Genomic DNA, 14,881 nt, shown 5'->3' with positions numbered 1-14,881 from the left:
AAGTGAATGAGACCAGGAGAATGTTGTACACAGTAACAGCAATATTGTTTGATGAAGAACTATAAATGACTTAGCCATTCCCAGCAATACAGTGATCCAAGATAATCCCAAAGGACTAATGATGAAGCATACTATTTGCCTTCAGAGACAGACCTGATATTGTTTGAACACAAACTGAATGAAGCATGATATTTATCACTTTCATTCTTTTTCTTTTATTCAAGTCTTCTTGCACAAAATGACTAATATGGAAATGTTTTACATGATTGCAAATGTATAACCTATATCTGACTGCTTACTATCTCAGGGCAGGGAGAGGGATAGGTGATAGGGAAGAAGGGATAGAATTTGGAAAATTTTATAAAAATTTTATTAAAAAAACAAATATTAAAATTGTTTTATTATATAATTGGGGGAAAATAACATATTAAATTGAAATAAAGCCACATTAAATATTTTAATTTATGTGACATCATCTGCTGCACAGGATGAAGAGGTGGCATAATTATATGAAAAACTTCAAAAAACTCTGAAAAATAAATCAGCTCATGTTTTGATACACAGTTACTTCAAAGTAAAGTTGGGAACAGACGAGGACAATGATAAATGTTGGAAAGTAGGGTTAAGAAGCAAGGAGTCAAAGACCTTTGTAAGCTATACAGAAGGCTCATGACTGTACATCATGAATTCTTTGACAAAAGAATTGTGAGGTGCTGGGCACCTCCAGCAATCAATAGCTTCACACAAAATTGATTATAATTTGACATAGGAAACTACTTTTTACTTATGTGCGAGTTATTCTTGAATTAGCTGTCTAGGTAGTTTTGAACTTAAAGTTAGGAAGACCTCAATTCTTTTTTTTTTAAGACCTCGATTTTTATACTGCTTCAAATGCTTACTAGTTGTATGATCCCAGGCAAATCTCCTAACCTCTCTCAGTTGCAGTTTCTTCAACTGTAAAATGGGAATAACTCATAGTGTTGTTGTGTGACTCAAATTAGATAATGACATGTAAAGCAGTTCTCAAACTTTACTATCTCTTCTACTACTACTACTACTACTGTTGCTGCTGCTGCTGCTACCATCACAATGTTGTCTAGCTAAGAGCAAAGGTCAAAATTAAAACAAAACTAGTATGCAAATCCAGTTGGTCCATCAGTCAACAAGCATTTATTAAACAGTGTGTGCCAGGTAGTGTGCTAAGTGTTGGGGATACAAAGAAAGGAAACAACAATCCCTCCTCTCAAGGAGCTCAGTCTAATGGGGGAATCTATGCAAATAAGTACATATAAATAATACTTTTCATATGAGGTAAGTTAGAGATAATCAACAGAAAAAGACACTAACATTAAGGGGGTTTGGGAGTGACTTCTAGAAGGTAGGATTTAACTGGGACTGAAAGAAAGCCATACCAACCAGGATGTGGGAATGAAAGAGGGAGAGAGTTCCAGGCATGGGGGACAGCCAGTGAAAATTCAGAGTTGGAAGATGGAGTGTCATATGTGAGGAATAGCAAGTAGGCAGAGTCACTATTGTGACTCTTTTGTAGGAAGACTGGAATGGCATGAAAGGGCCAATTTATAAAAATGTTGAATACCAGAGGAGTTTATATTTGATTCTAGAGGTAATAGAGAGTCACTAGAGTTCATTAAGACATGACCAGACATGTATTAGATCTGTTTGAAAGGTGAATAAAAAATGGATTGGAATGGGTAGAGATTTGAGCCATGGAGACCAACCAAAAAGCTGCTGCAATATTCCAGGCATAAGGTGTTAAAGTCCTGTTCCTAGGTGATGGGAGTGTCAGAGGGGAAAAGAGGGTGTATATGAAAGATGTCGTGAAGGAAGAATTGACAGATCCTGGCAACAAATTAGGGGGTTAAGAGAGTAAGGAGTATAGGATAACACTAAAGTTGTGAGCATGAGTGATTGGGAGGATGGTGGCACCCTTGACAATAATGGGAAAGTTAGCAAGTAGAGAAACTTAGGGGGAAAGATAATGAGTTGAGTTCTGGACACAGTGAGTTTACAATGACTATAACACATCCCATTTGGGATGTCCAATAGGCAGTTGAAAATTCAAGAATGTGTGTCAGGAGAGAGGTTAGGGTTGGATAAGAATATCTGAAAAAATGACCAACCAAAATGGTAAAATAGGAGGAAGCAATACAGTCTAACTCTCCTGACTACTCTAAAAAAGATTTCAGATGAGTGACAGACTAAATAATCATCAGAAATTTAAGGGGAAACCACAAGTACAAATTCAATACAAGATCATAAATTTGAACCACGTGCAAGTGAACAGGATAGGAACTGTTGAACAAAAGTAGGCCAGGGTTACGGAGCAAGACCTTGGGAGTAGAATAAAGTCACTGAGAATTAAAGGATCTGTTGGAGCCAAACCCTGGTAGTAGAAGAGGGCTATAGAATTGTTACTCCAAACCAGGACAGGACATCTCAGAACCAGATCCGGGTAGCAGAACAGGGTCACATCATTTTTGCTTTGACCCCAGCAATAGGAAACCAGATAAGAGTGGCCGCTACAATCTTACCAGAAGTTCACAGAGCCTAGCCTTAATACAAAAAACCAGTCTATGAAGTAAGGTTAGAAGAATAAGTAAACAAAAAAAGATAAAGTACTATTAAGGTATTCCCAAGACACAAACCCCAAAAAACTATGTAGGACTAAAACATACCTTGGCCACAAGACCAATTAGAATATCTAAGAGAAATGAAAGAATTTTCAAACATGATATAATAAATGAAATGACTGTGCTAAAGAAAGGAATTGGAAAATAAAGGAGAACCATGGAGGAGATAACTTGGAAAAAAAGATTAACAGTCTAGTATGAGAGGTACAAAACCTTTTCCAAGTAACAGAATCCCTGATAAGTGGAATGGACCAAATGGGTACTTAAGTACTCCATGAGAAATAAAATCAAAAGATTGGAGAAAAAAAAGAATGAAAATGTTAGTAATCTCATAAAAGAAACAACTGACCTGGAAAACAAATCAATGGACTACTTTAAAGTCATCACTGAAATAATAGCTTGGATATAATATTTCAAGAAATCATTAAAGAAAACAAACTCCTTAGACATATTAGAATACTAAGGCAAAGTGAAAATCAAAAGAATATGCTAAATACAAAAATACACAACATCCAGATTATCAAAATAAGAAATAGAGAATTTAAACAATCCAATAAAAAAAAATTGAGCAAGTCATAAATCAATTCCTATAGGAAAAAAGCTCTGGGACCCAGGGGGATTTACAACTGAATTCTATAAAAATAATTAAAAGAACAATTAATTATAATATTACATAAACTATTTGCAAAGATAGAAAAAGGCTATCAAATTCCTTCTATGATCCAATCATGTTCTTTATGCCTCCTAGAACTAAATTCCACAACCCAGTTTTGTTCATTTAGCTAAACAAAAAAACAGCAAGAATTGCTGTTTTTCAGTCTTTTATCAAATGTTTACTAGCTTTACAATAAAGTTATGACCTTAGCTCTTTGAGATTCTGCTATTGTTACTACTCACATATCAATTTACCGGTGATTTCACACCTCCAACCCCCATTGTATTTTTTGTTCCATAATACTACTTTCTTTCTAGTGATGATACACAAAGGAGGCCTGCAGATTTCTAGTTAGTTCAAATAAACTGATAAATCATATTGCTTGTCTTGCGTCTAGTCACCCTGTGACTTATATCCTACACATGTAACCAGTTCAAAAGAGCAGAGAAACAGGAAGTATTTTACCACTGATGCTCTGAAAACAGCTATATTTCCAATAGTTTTTTGGTAATCTGTCGGTATGTACAAGATGTAGCTCTAGAAGTCTGTATCAGGTTTTTGTTTGTTTGTTTTAAAACTATCATTACAGTTCTGTTGATAGTTCTTTCTGGATTTTCTGAACATTTTGGCTTTGAGCCATTTTTCTACTTTTGCTTACTGGAACATAACTTGACTAAGTGACAATAGAATTTTTGAAATAATGGAAAATAGTGAGATGCCTCCATATTTCTTTCATTTTTATTCATTATTTTTTATACTTTAGGTGTTAAAAAAAATCCAGTATCTAAATAGCTTCTCCGTTGTGTTTGAAAAATGTCAAATATATTTATCATTGGACTGTATGACTTTATAATCTCCTATTTGATAGATTTTTGATACAGGCAATTCTCATCTTCCCTTGCAAAAACATTACTTTATTCAAAATTGTTATAATAAATTTAAGCTATTATTCAATATAATTTCTATTTAACAAATATTTAAGTATTACTTGTGGGCAATGCACTATGTTCAATAGAAAAATAAAATGATCACTGCCCTCAAGGAGTTTATACTTTATTGAGGAAATACAATTGCATAAATAAATCAATAGAAGATAATTTGAAGGACAGTAACTGTTCAGCGAAAGTTTAATGGAGGAGATGGCACTTACGTTAAACCTTAAAGAAAGATATGGATGCTCAGTGGTTATTTTATCCCTGATAATCACTGCAAAACACTGGAGATCTAGGATTATAGACAGTATGGGGTTCTAGCAGGTATCTGGTTTAGTAAATATCTGAAGATCAGGCCCATGAAAGTGAAACTGTACCCATATTTGGGTTCTGAACTTTCATCCTAAAATGGAAGAGGGGATGAATCCTATTCATTAGAGTAATATTCAGAGGAATAACTAGGCTCCAAGTTTTATTAGCATAGGTAATCTAGTACTCTTAGTAGCTTGAGACATAAAGGAAAGATAAACATGTTGAGAGATTTCTTTTCTAAGTTTTATGGGATAAAGTATCTGTACCAAAGGTTACTTATCTCTATGAACAAATCTAGAAGCCCAGGACCAGAAGACTTATCATTGCAAACCTAACGGCTTAGATACTTTGTCACAACTTTTTGCTTCTTAGAACACCAACTAAACACACTGTGGAAGGAGATAGTTCCATTGATGCCGCATTCAAAAGGGTTATAGGACACCAGATTGTAGTGGCCCCAGTTGGTTGAATGACTCCTATCATATGGATAGTAGACTCTCATTTTGTTACAGGATCAATATCTACTAAACTTGTCTCCATCAATGTAGTCTATTTTTTTTCCCTCTAAAAGGCCAGGAAACTACTCCCAATATTAGATGGGCCCAAGGAGCTAAGGGTTAAGCCACCTAGCTCTTGACACAGCTTCCCAGAGTCAGACTTTGCTAACTTGGCTTTCTCATTACCTAAAGACATAAAGAGATCCACTCATGTGGAATCTGAGACCTTCAAACTAGGCCAGTGTCCCAGGTCGTGCTGACTAGACTCATTTGTATCCACCTGAACTGAGCACAGAGTCAGGCCCAGACTATGACAACTAGCATAACCAATAGCCGGAAAGAGATAGTTTTCTGGCTCCTAGCATGGTTGAAGTACAGTAATCAGATAACCCTTCCTCAGGGCTCCCTGAACTCTCCGGGGTTAATTGTTTAACAACTTGTTCTTCATTATGTATAGGATACACTTTTAAGTTTAATTTGCATTATTAATATTTCCCATCACTTTAAATATAAACAATCAACAAAATAAATCAAGCCCTGATTTGCAGCTTTGCTGATTTGTGAGTTGTTAGATGATATAATTGTCTTCAGTACATCTCCGACTTTCCCTCAAATTATCACATTCTGGTAGGCAACCTTAAATGAGTCTTCCCTCCCTAAGTGTATTCACGCATACCTCTACATTGATGAGTGTTGATTGGGCTAGAGGAGATTATAGTATCTAAGGTCCTACATCAGATAGTGATGTAGATAGGACATAAACCCCAAGAAAACCAAGGCCCAGCCCATTTGGTCAAGTTTTGAGGGATACAGTGAAAGGAGAAAATCTAGGTGATTCCAGAATAAGCTACTGACACTTCTCTATAACCTAAAAAAATCAAGCAAAGAGGCTTAATAGATTCTTCAGGTTTTGGAGAATCCACATTCCATACCTGGATATCCTGATGGCCTCCACTTACTGAGTCACTTGCAAGTACATCTCTTGAGTGGAGCCCAGAAAAGGCTATAGCCTTGGAAGACAAAAAAGGCTATCCACCAGTCTCTACCTTTGAGTCCTTACTGTGAGGTCCATGTTTCTGGAGGTCTGTGCATAAAGATAAAACTAAATGGAATATTTGGTATGTACCTAGGGTGGCCAGAACAAATGACTGTTAGGTTTCTGGAGCTGCAAACTCCCCTGAGTGACCACAGGGAATATGTCACTTTTGAAAAGCAGTTTGCTCACTTGTTACTGAACCCTAGTTGCTACTGAATTGATGATGCTGGGCCATGTATTCATCTATTGCCTATTGAGTTGGGTGATGCAAGATGGACCAAAGAAGCTTCTATCATTAAATGGAAATGGAACATTTAAAACCATGTAGTCTGGGGTCTTCATGTATCAGTTTCCTTCAAAACCTTTGTTACTCTGCTAGAGACTGAAACCTCCAGTCTAAACCTTGACTCTTTCTGCTTCTTCCACCAGTCTAATGGACCAATGGATCCAGAGATACTGGTTTACTGATGGTTCTGCCCACAATTAGGAAGGCATATACAACTGAAGCCATCAATCTGGTAACAGGAGATATCCAGGGAAATGGGAGTCCTGGCAAGTTTTCCCAATGGACTCAACTTTAGATTGCATAATAAAAATCAAGAGAAAACCTTGAGGAATGGGTCAGATAAGATCTTTATCTACAATGACCCTAGGGCAGTTGTCATTAGTCTGGCTGAATCATCTGGGGCTTAGAGGGAACCAGACTGAACAATCAAAGGCCCCTTTGGGGTCAAGACCAATCTATGAATTTTGCTGATACTTCTATTTGTAGGACATGCCAGCAAGCAGAGATACATTATGCTTTCTGGTAGGCTAGCAACCAGGTAGAAGCCATTACAAAAACAGCAGAGGGTGAGGCATAAGTACATTGATGTCATCTGGATAGGGACTATGATTCCATGTTGTGCTGCACCTACAACCATATGATCTACACCAATGATGAAGTATCTGCTCTTGAAAAAGAGCTCCTTAGATGCCCTTTGATGTTAATTTTAGTCTGTCAAAATGGCCTCAGGGCAAGGGTAAAACTGTTGCTATATAGCCATGGTCAAAATCTATTTATCTGCCCAAAAAGTGGATCCTCTAGTTGACTTAGTGGTAATCTTGAATTCCTGGATGAAGGTTGAGGGAGAATCCTTATCCAATCCCTGTGAAAGGGAATAATCCCATAGCAGCAATCTCCAAATGGGCAGAAATCTGGTATTATTCTTCCTATAAGAATCTTAGAGAAGAGGATATGCCGGTTGGTAATCCTGGGAGCACTGCAAGTATAGTGGTTTTAGTACCAGTACTGGTGCTAGGAACGGCCTCTCAACTACCTTACTACAGATGACCTTGATCCATGGTAACTGTGATAGAGGTGTCATCATTTGTTTTATGGCCCCGATGTTCCTGGGGCTTTTTCTATTATCATTGCCTTACAACAGGAGACCGACTATGAACTATAAAGAAGAACTGAAAAGCACATTGTCACTGGAAGTTATGTAAAGGGGTTACCTAAACTATTAACTTTACATGAAGGCAACAAAAATCCTAGAGAATAAGGCATTATTCTAGTTTTACTTTTCAGATTTGTCATTCAACATTTGAATATATCTAACATCCTGGTGCTGTGGGAGACAAAATATAATAAGAATTAGTTCTCTTAAGACATTTATCATGTGGAGACTACTTATTCATATAAAACCAAATTACCTGATGAACAGCTCCTCCAGAAATTCTTGAACCCCTCCATGTGCTCTTTAGAAATGCTACTAATGGTTGGAAGAATAAATCCTTAGTTTTCATAAAAGTCTTACTCTAATGCCTTACTATGGTGTTGATGAAGATGAAAATCTTCCAGAAAAATAACATGCTGCTGTAAGGTAGCCCAATGAATTACATCAAATGCACATATACCAGACAAGTACTGAAGACAAAAAAATGAACTGGCTCTGGAACTGAAAAGAACAGAGGGGGTAGGATTGCATTTGGGAAACTGCACACGGCTTCAGATGATCACTAAAACTAAAATGCACCTATTGTCTTAAAATTCATGGATATCTTTTTGTTTGTAACATCACCATTGTTGTGTGTTCAGTTGTCTTACGCCATGTAATGTCATGTCATGTCATGATTCTTTGTGAGCCCATTTGGGGTTTTCTTGGCAAAGATACTGGAGTTGTTTGCCATTTCCATCTCCAATTGTTTTTACAGATGAGGGAAAAAAGGCAAAGAAGGTTAAGTGATTTATGCAGGGTCATACTAGTAGTAAGTATCTGAAGCCAGATTTGAACTCAGGAGGATGAGTCTTCCTCACTCCAGACCTGGCACTCTATCCACTGCACCACCTAGCTACTCCAGCATAACCTTTACTTCTATGTTTGTCTCTTCCTAACCAACTGAGCTATGTCTTTGTAACCAAGTGTGCTTTGTAACCAAGAATAAAATAGGAGTAAAAAATTTATTTCAGTAAAATAAACACATTTAATACAAGCTAAAAAATTGTATAATTTTTAACACCCATAGTTCCCCTCCAATCCAAAGGAAAAAGAGAGGTACATTTTCTGAACTCTTGTCTAGGGATAAGCTTCTCAGTTTTTATTGTTGTCCTTCCAATTGATATTACTAAATTGTTATTATTATATACTTGTTTGTTTGTTTCTTGGTGAGGCAATGGGGGGTTAAGTGACTTGCCCTGGGTCACACACGGGTGTCTGAGATCGGATTTGAACTCAGGTCTTCCTGACTCCAGGGCTGGTGCTCTACCCACTGTGCCACCTACCTGCCCCATTATTATCATATATTAAACCTCACATTTAAAATAATAAGTTTTCAAGTAATGAAATATTTTTGTATATACATCAAACAAGTTAACTTATATAACGTGCTTTGCAAACTGTAAAGCACTACATAAATATTATGATGAAGTGAATCATGAAACACTCATCTATAAAGAATTAAAACTATTTTTGAGCCAAAGATAATCTTAAGACATAAAGTGTATATAAATAGTGTATAATATAATATAATAACCTTTGTCTACCTACGTGTCAGAAGTGACATAAGAAAATATTGTAACCCATTAAAAAAAAAAAGAAATGGACAGTTATATAGAAAGAGAAGAAAAAAATTGATAGTATAAGTCAGATATTGCCCTCTAGTGTGTTGTTAAATCTCTGATATGGAGAATTTATAATAATACATGGACAAAGATGAAAAGACATGAATGAAATTGCACTGATGGGAAAGAGTACTCACACTGATATCTATTGATACACATAATTATCCATATTTATAAAATAAAGGTTTACAAAGCACTTCCCCTAAAAGTATCCTGGGGATAATATTTGTATTATCTACCTCACATACCACAAAGGAAACAAGATAAGAAAGGTAAAATGGCTTATCCAAAGCCATATAGCTAATTAAATGGCAGAGTTAGAATTTGAACACCCCTCCCCCCTAAAAAAAAAGTTCCAATGGGTATTAGATAGCTTTGCTAACTTTTTTTTGTTGTGTGCCAGGGAATTTCAAAATCATTGACTGATATTGAGTCTTCTTTTAAAAACTTTATTATAAGATTTTCTTGTTTTTAAATCAGATAATTCTTTTTTTAAAAATCAGATAATTCTTAAAAAGACTCGTTTTCCCTGAGTATTTTTGATATAACTGCAGATATGGTAGCTTTGAAAGTTTAGATTAGATTCTTGCTACACAGGTTCTATTCAGGTATTTGCTCTGAGATTCACTGTGATAATTCAGACAATTTCAGAGAAAATAAAATTGCAGAAAAGGCTCTTGTCTTTTTAAAATTTCATTCAGGTACAATCTACTGTTGTATGGATTTTGAAGAGAACATAACTCTCTTTGGTTCTGTATTTGTCAGGGTTTTTTTGTTTGTTTTGTTTTGTTTTTGTTTTTGCTATGTGTCAAGCATGTACTTCAAGGACAACTTAAAAAATGTCTGTTTTCTAAAATACTTTCCCTTCTTACCTACTCATCATTTTACAAAAGAGAACTCAAGAGGCCTTTGAAAAGTTCCAGGAACTGCCCCCTTCTCTTTATAAATATAAAGCAGGTAGTAGGGGCTTAACAAAAGGTGATTAGCTAATTGATTAATAAAGAAGATACTACAGTTATCCCTTCCACATCATGGAAGTTAGGGGTGCAGCATGTCTATGACCTGCAAAATCTATGTAAAATTTTTGGATCTCCCTTGTACCAGAGTCTGAATTTTTTTCTTTTTCTTTTATAGGGTGTTGACAGTACCTTATTGTAAAATTTGGGTTGATGTTATACAATATATACATATATTTTATGCATTTCTGAGTTTCTAAACTTTTTTTCTGCATCATCAGCTGGACTTTATGTGTTGTTTGTGGCTTCCTCAAAGCTTCCAAAAAATTCCCATTTAATTTCTTATGCTGACCTGCAATATGTCGAAACTGTGACTGATGGGGGAAGTCAAGATGTGGAAGGAATAACTGTATTTCCTTTGTCTAATGTAAATGGCTATGCTAAAGGACACATTCCTTCCTCTGCAACAATTTAAACATCCTCCTTCTTGTTTTAATCAGTAACTTTTCCTGCACAGGGGCCTGGTGCCTAACATATATTCTAAGTAGGCCTTACATAGCAGTTTCTTATCCAAAACTGCTTTGTAAGGTACATAGCTTCCTTTTTGCTACTTTCCTTGGGTTGTATAGCTTAGGAGAAGATATACACACACATACACACACACACACACATACATACTTACACACACATATATACATATATATATACTTATATGTATATATACATATGAATATACACACATACACAAACATGTATATTCACATATCTATAAATATATACAAAAATAAACACCCATAACCACAAACCAAACATAAACACCCATACTATCTCTATCTATCTATATCCTTGTCATCTGTTAAATTGTGACACTCCCACATCCATCACCCACTGAGAGTGTGTGCTACACTTGGGTAGTTAAATAAACCGTAAATTCAGTTTACCTCTATGTTTCTATCCTATGCTGATTTATCGGGGCAGTAGCTAGAAGGCCCTCGAAAATTCTCACACCATTATCTTTATTTTTGTGATATCTTCAATATAAATTTCCCTTGGTAAAAGCTATTTGATGTTAAGTGGTTAAATGGAAGCAAGGCTAGTCACTGACCATGTTGGGAGTGAGAGAAAGGAAGAGCTGGTTTGGGGCTTGAGTCACTGGAAGTAGAGATGAGAGATACCCTTAAATCTTTCAGTATATTCTAGAGCCCAGAGGGGCAGATATAGCCATTCTGGCTCCGGGAGAGGAAGCCAGAGAATACTCACTACACTATAAACTTGATAAGAACATAGGTTAAATGCAAAAATGCCAATTAAGTTTTCTTAACTAATTATATATTATTTTAAAAAGAAACTAAGGAAAAGACAGGTATATATATATATATAATAAAATATTCATAAGTTATCACTTTTTATGGTAGCAAAAACTTGAAATCAAAGTAGGTGTCCACTGAGTGGGCAACAGTTGAAGAGATCAAGGTATATGAAGGACATATAATATAACTGTACAAAATAAGGGATAATAGGGATTCAGAAAAGCATTGGAAGATTTGTATGAACTGATATAAGATAATGTAAGCAGAATATACATAATACCTAAAATAATGTAAATTATTAGAATGCTAAAAGAAAACCCAACTTTAAAGACTGTAATGACCAATCAGTTTTGGAGAACAGATAATGAACTGTTGGAGAGAGGAGAATAATAGGTACAGAATCTTGTATACAGAGTCAGGGGTAGTCATTATATTGCTTGGTTTTGCTTACTTAAAAAAAAGTTATAATGAGGGCAGAGTCAGAAATATAATAATAGAAAGTATAATTAAAATTTACTTATAAATACAAGGGATATTTGGTCCGGTGAAAATCTGGTATGACTCACATATTTGTTATCTCAATGATGAGACATGAACCCTATAATTTTGTTAGTATTGAGAACTCCTGGGTAATGAAACTGTCTCTACTAATGCAGGTCTGTACCACATCAGTTGCCTGGTGGCACTGAGAGGTTAAGAGATTTGCCTAAGATCACACCAACAATATACAGAAGCAGGACTTGAACCTAGGTCTTCCTGGCTTTGAGGCTGGCCATGATACCTCTTTAATTATAAATGATTAGGAATAAAATTAGTGAGAAAGACAATCAAAATTATTAAATCTGAATAACATCTGAATTTTTTAAAAGTTTAATACTAAATTTGGAGCCAGAAGCATTGGTTCTTCTTTGAAGTGGCTAGGTGGCACAGTAGAAAAATGCTGGATTTGGAATCAGAAAGACCCAAGTTTGACTCTTGCCTTGGACATTTAATTAGTTGTATGACCTGGGCAAGTCATTTAACAAACATCTCTTAAACTCAGCTTCCTCATCTGTAAATTGCAGATCATAATAGTACTTACCTCACATGACAGTTAGGAGACTCAAATAAGAAAACATGAAAAAACACTTTGCAAATCTTAAAGCACTCTATAAATACTAGCTATTATTATTAGGTCATTTTTTTTTGCTTTATTTACTTGCCTATGTAATTTTAGTTAAGTTATGCCTCACTTTCTTTACCTGTAAAATGACCTAGATGAACTCCAAGGTACCTATCAATTTTAAATCTATAATCATGACTTATTTTTAACTAACTACTAGGTAGGTGATTTCTAACTAGAATGTTATTTTTGGGAGCAGGTAGGTGGAGCAGTGGATAGAGCACCGGCCCTGAAGTCAGGAAGACCTGAGTTCAAATCTGGCCTCAGACCAAACACTTGACACTTACTAGCTGTGTGACCTTGGGCAAGTCACTTAACCCCGATTGCCTCACTTAACCCTGATTGCCTCACTTAAAAAAAAATGTTACTTTTTAAGCAAGTGTTTCTGAATAGCTTGAAGAAAAATTTATTTTCTACAATATTGTAGGGCTCTTCAAAATCTTCCAACTATTAACTTGACTATCACTTTTAAAGGGTTTAAACTCGCCCCCCCCCCAATGCTTAGAGTTTTTCTTAGTAGTTCAGATATCTATTGGATTATTATGTCAGACAATTAATTCCAATATTTCAAGCTATCATACTATGGAAGTATAATTCGAAAATCTTGAGCTTAGATTACAGATGCCATTATTTTTTCTTCTGCAAAATGTAATTCATAAATTTAGTGTTTAAGCCAAACAAATTCCAATATAATTATCACACTGATTGAAGACCTGAAATGTTTACATTGGTATAAATGCCATTTGAAATTTGTAAATGTCAATGTCTCATTTAAGGAAATCTATAGATAAATTAGAATTCATTGTAAACATAGGACATTAGTCTCTTATCAGGAGTGGTGGAAGGATAGAGAATGTGTATTATAGAAACACTAATATGAAAGGTCTCATACAGCTTTTAAACAAAGTTGAAGATCAATATACACAGAATATACACAGAGTATTTATTTAGGGGTTGATCATCCAATTCATTATTACCCTTGGCTTTTGTTTCTTTTGTTTGATATCTCAGTTTCAAGCATTTCATGACTTGTGACTTTTCTTAGTTTTGCCTCCCTGTCCTTTTATGAAACTCAGGATGAGTTAGTTTTATATGGTTAATGACTCTTTAAATGGTTGGAAGGGTTGGAGGCTGAAATTACCCATAACTTTTTAGATTGCACTTTCTCTCAAAGATAACTCAAAGTTGGTTATATATCAAGAGAAATGCTCACATACACCAATTCAGTAAACCACTCTTTTACATACAGCTGCCAAATTAATATTTCTAAGACACAGTTCTGACCATGTCAAGCCTTTACTCAAGAGATTTCTATAGTTCCCTATTGCCTTTAGGTTAAAAGACAAACTACTTTGGCATTTAAAGCCCTATACTCTGACTTCAGCTATCTTTCCAGTCTTTGACATCCATCACTTCCCCTCACACAATCTGCTCCAGCCAAAGCAGTCTCACACAGTGTACTTATTTGGTACACCTCATTTATTTACTTATCTGAGAATATACTGTATCCCTTTAGTAGCAAAATGTTCCTTAAGGATAGGGACTAGCTCACCTTTTATTCATATTCTCAACATTAGCATAAAACCTGGAATACAGTTAAGAAATGCTTGTTGATTAATAACACAATATTAGGTAATACAAACCAGGGTTAGTCTATGATGGAGTACATTATACTTCTTTTTAAAGATAAAAGTCTCCTAGGTTCCCCAAATCCCTTTTTGCATCATTTGGGAACTTTAGAAGCATTGAAAGCACATGTCATGTAAGCATATATAACAACTTCAGGTACCCATACCTGTTTGAAATAGGTCAAATACCTAAGTACTGCAGAACAATGGAACCCAACCAGCAGTAATACTCCAGAAGAAAGATTGGAATTGATTGGAATTGAGCTATAAACCAAATTACTGCAAAAACAGTTGAATGATTTTTGTAATAAGCACAAAATAAACTAATATTTTACTCTTATTAGCAAGGACAGGACTAACTTTAAAGAGGTTTGACAAAGCACCAAGTGGTTAGGGCACTTGGCACATAGAATGCTCATTCACTCATTCATAATACTTTCTATGTGCTGTTATAGAAGGACCAAGACAGATCCATCTCCTGACACCTCACGGTTACTGACTGCTACCAAAGCCACTGAGCCATGTCAGTGTGAGATTTCTTGAGCCACAGTGAAAAAGATGTAGGAGGGTACATAAGCTGCTAATAAAAGAAATGCAGCAACAATAGAGAAAAAGCTTCTGCCTGGTGACGTAATGGCT

The 14,881-nt window shown here is 35.5% G+C and overlaps 1 protein-coding gene across 1 annotated transcript in view; it reads right to left on the bottom strand.

Moving 5' to 3' along the window:
• The window catches only part of GPR137C (G protein-coupled receptor 137C), a 48,156-nt gene that overhangs the window by 32,146 nt on the left and 1,129 nt on the right, over window positions 1-14,881 (bottom strand). The window lies entirely within an intron of this gene.

Source organism: Vombatus ursinus, unplaced genomic scaffold (genome assembly GCF_900497805.2).
Source record: "Vombatus ursinus unplaced genomic scaffold, bare-nosed wombat genome assembly UNPS02004746.1, whole genome shotgun sequence".
In the NCBI taxonomy this organism is placed as follows: Eukaryota; Metazoa; Chordata; class Mammalia; order Diprotodontia; family Vombatidae; genus Vombatus; species Vombatus ursinus.
This window is presented reverse-complemented; position numbering and strand designations above follow the sequence as displayed.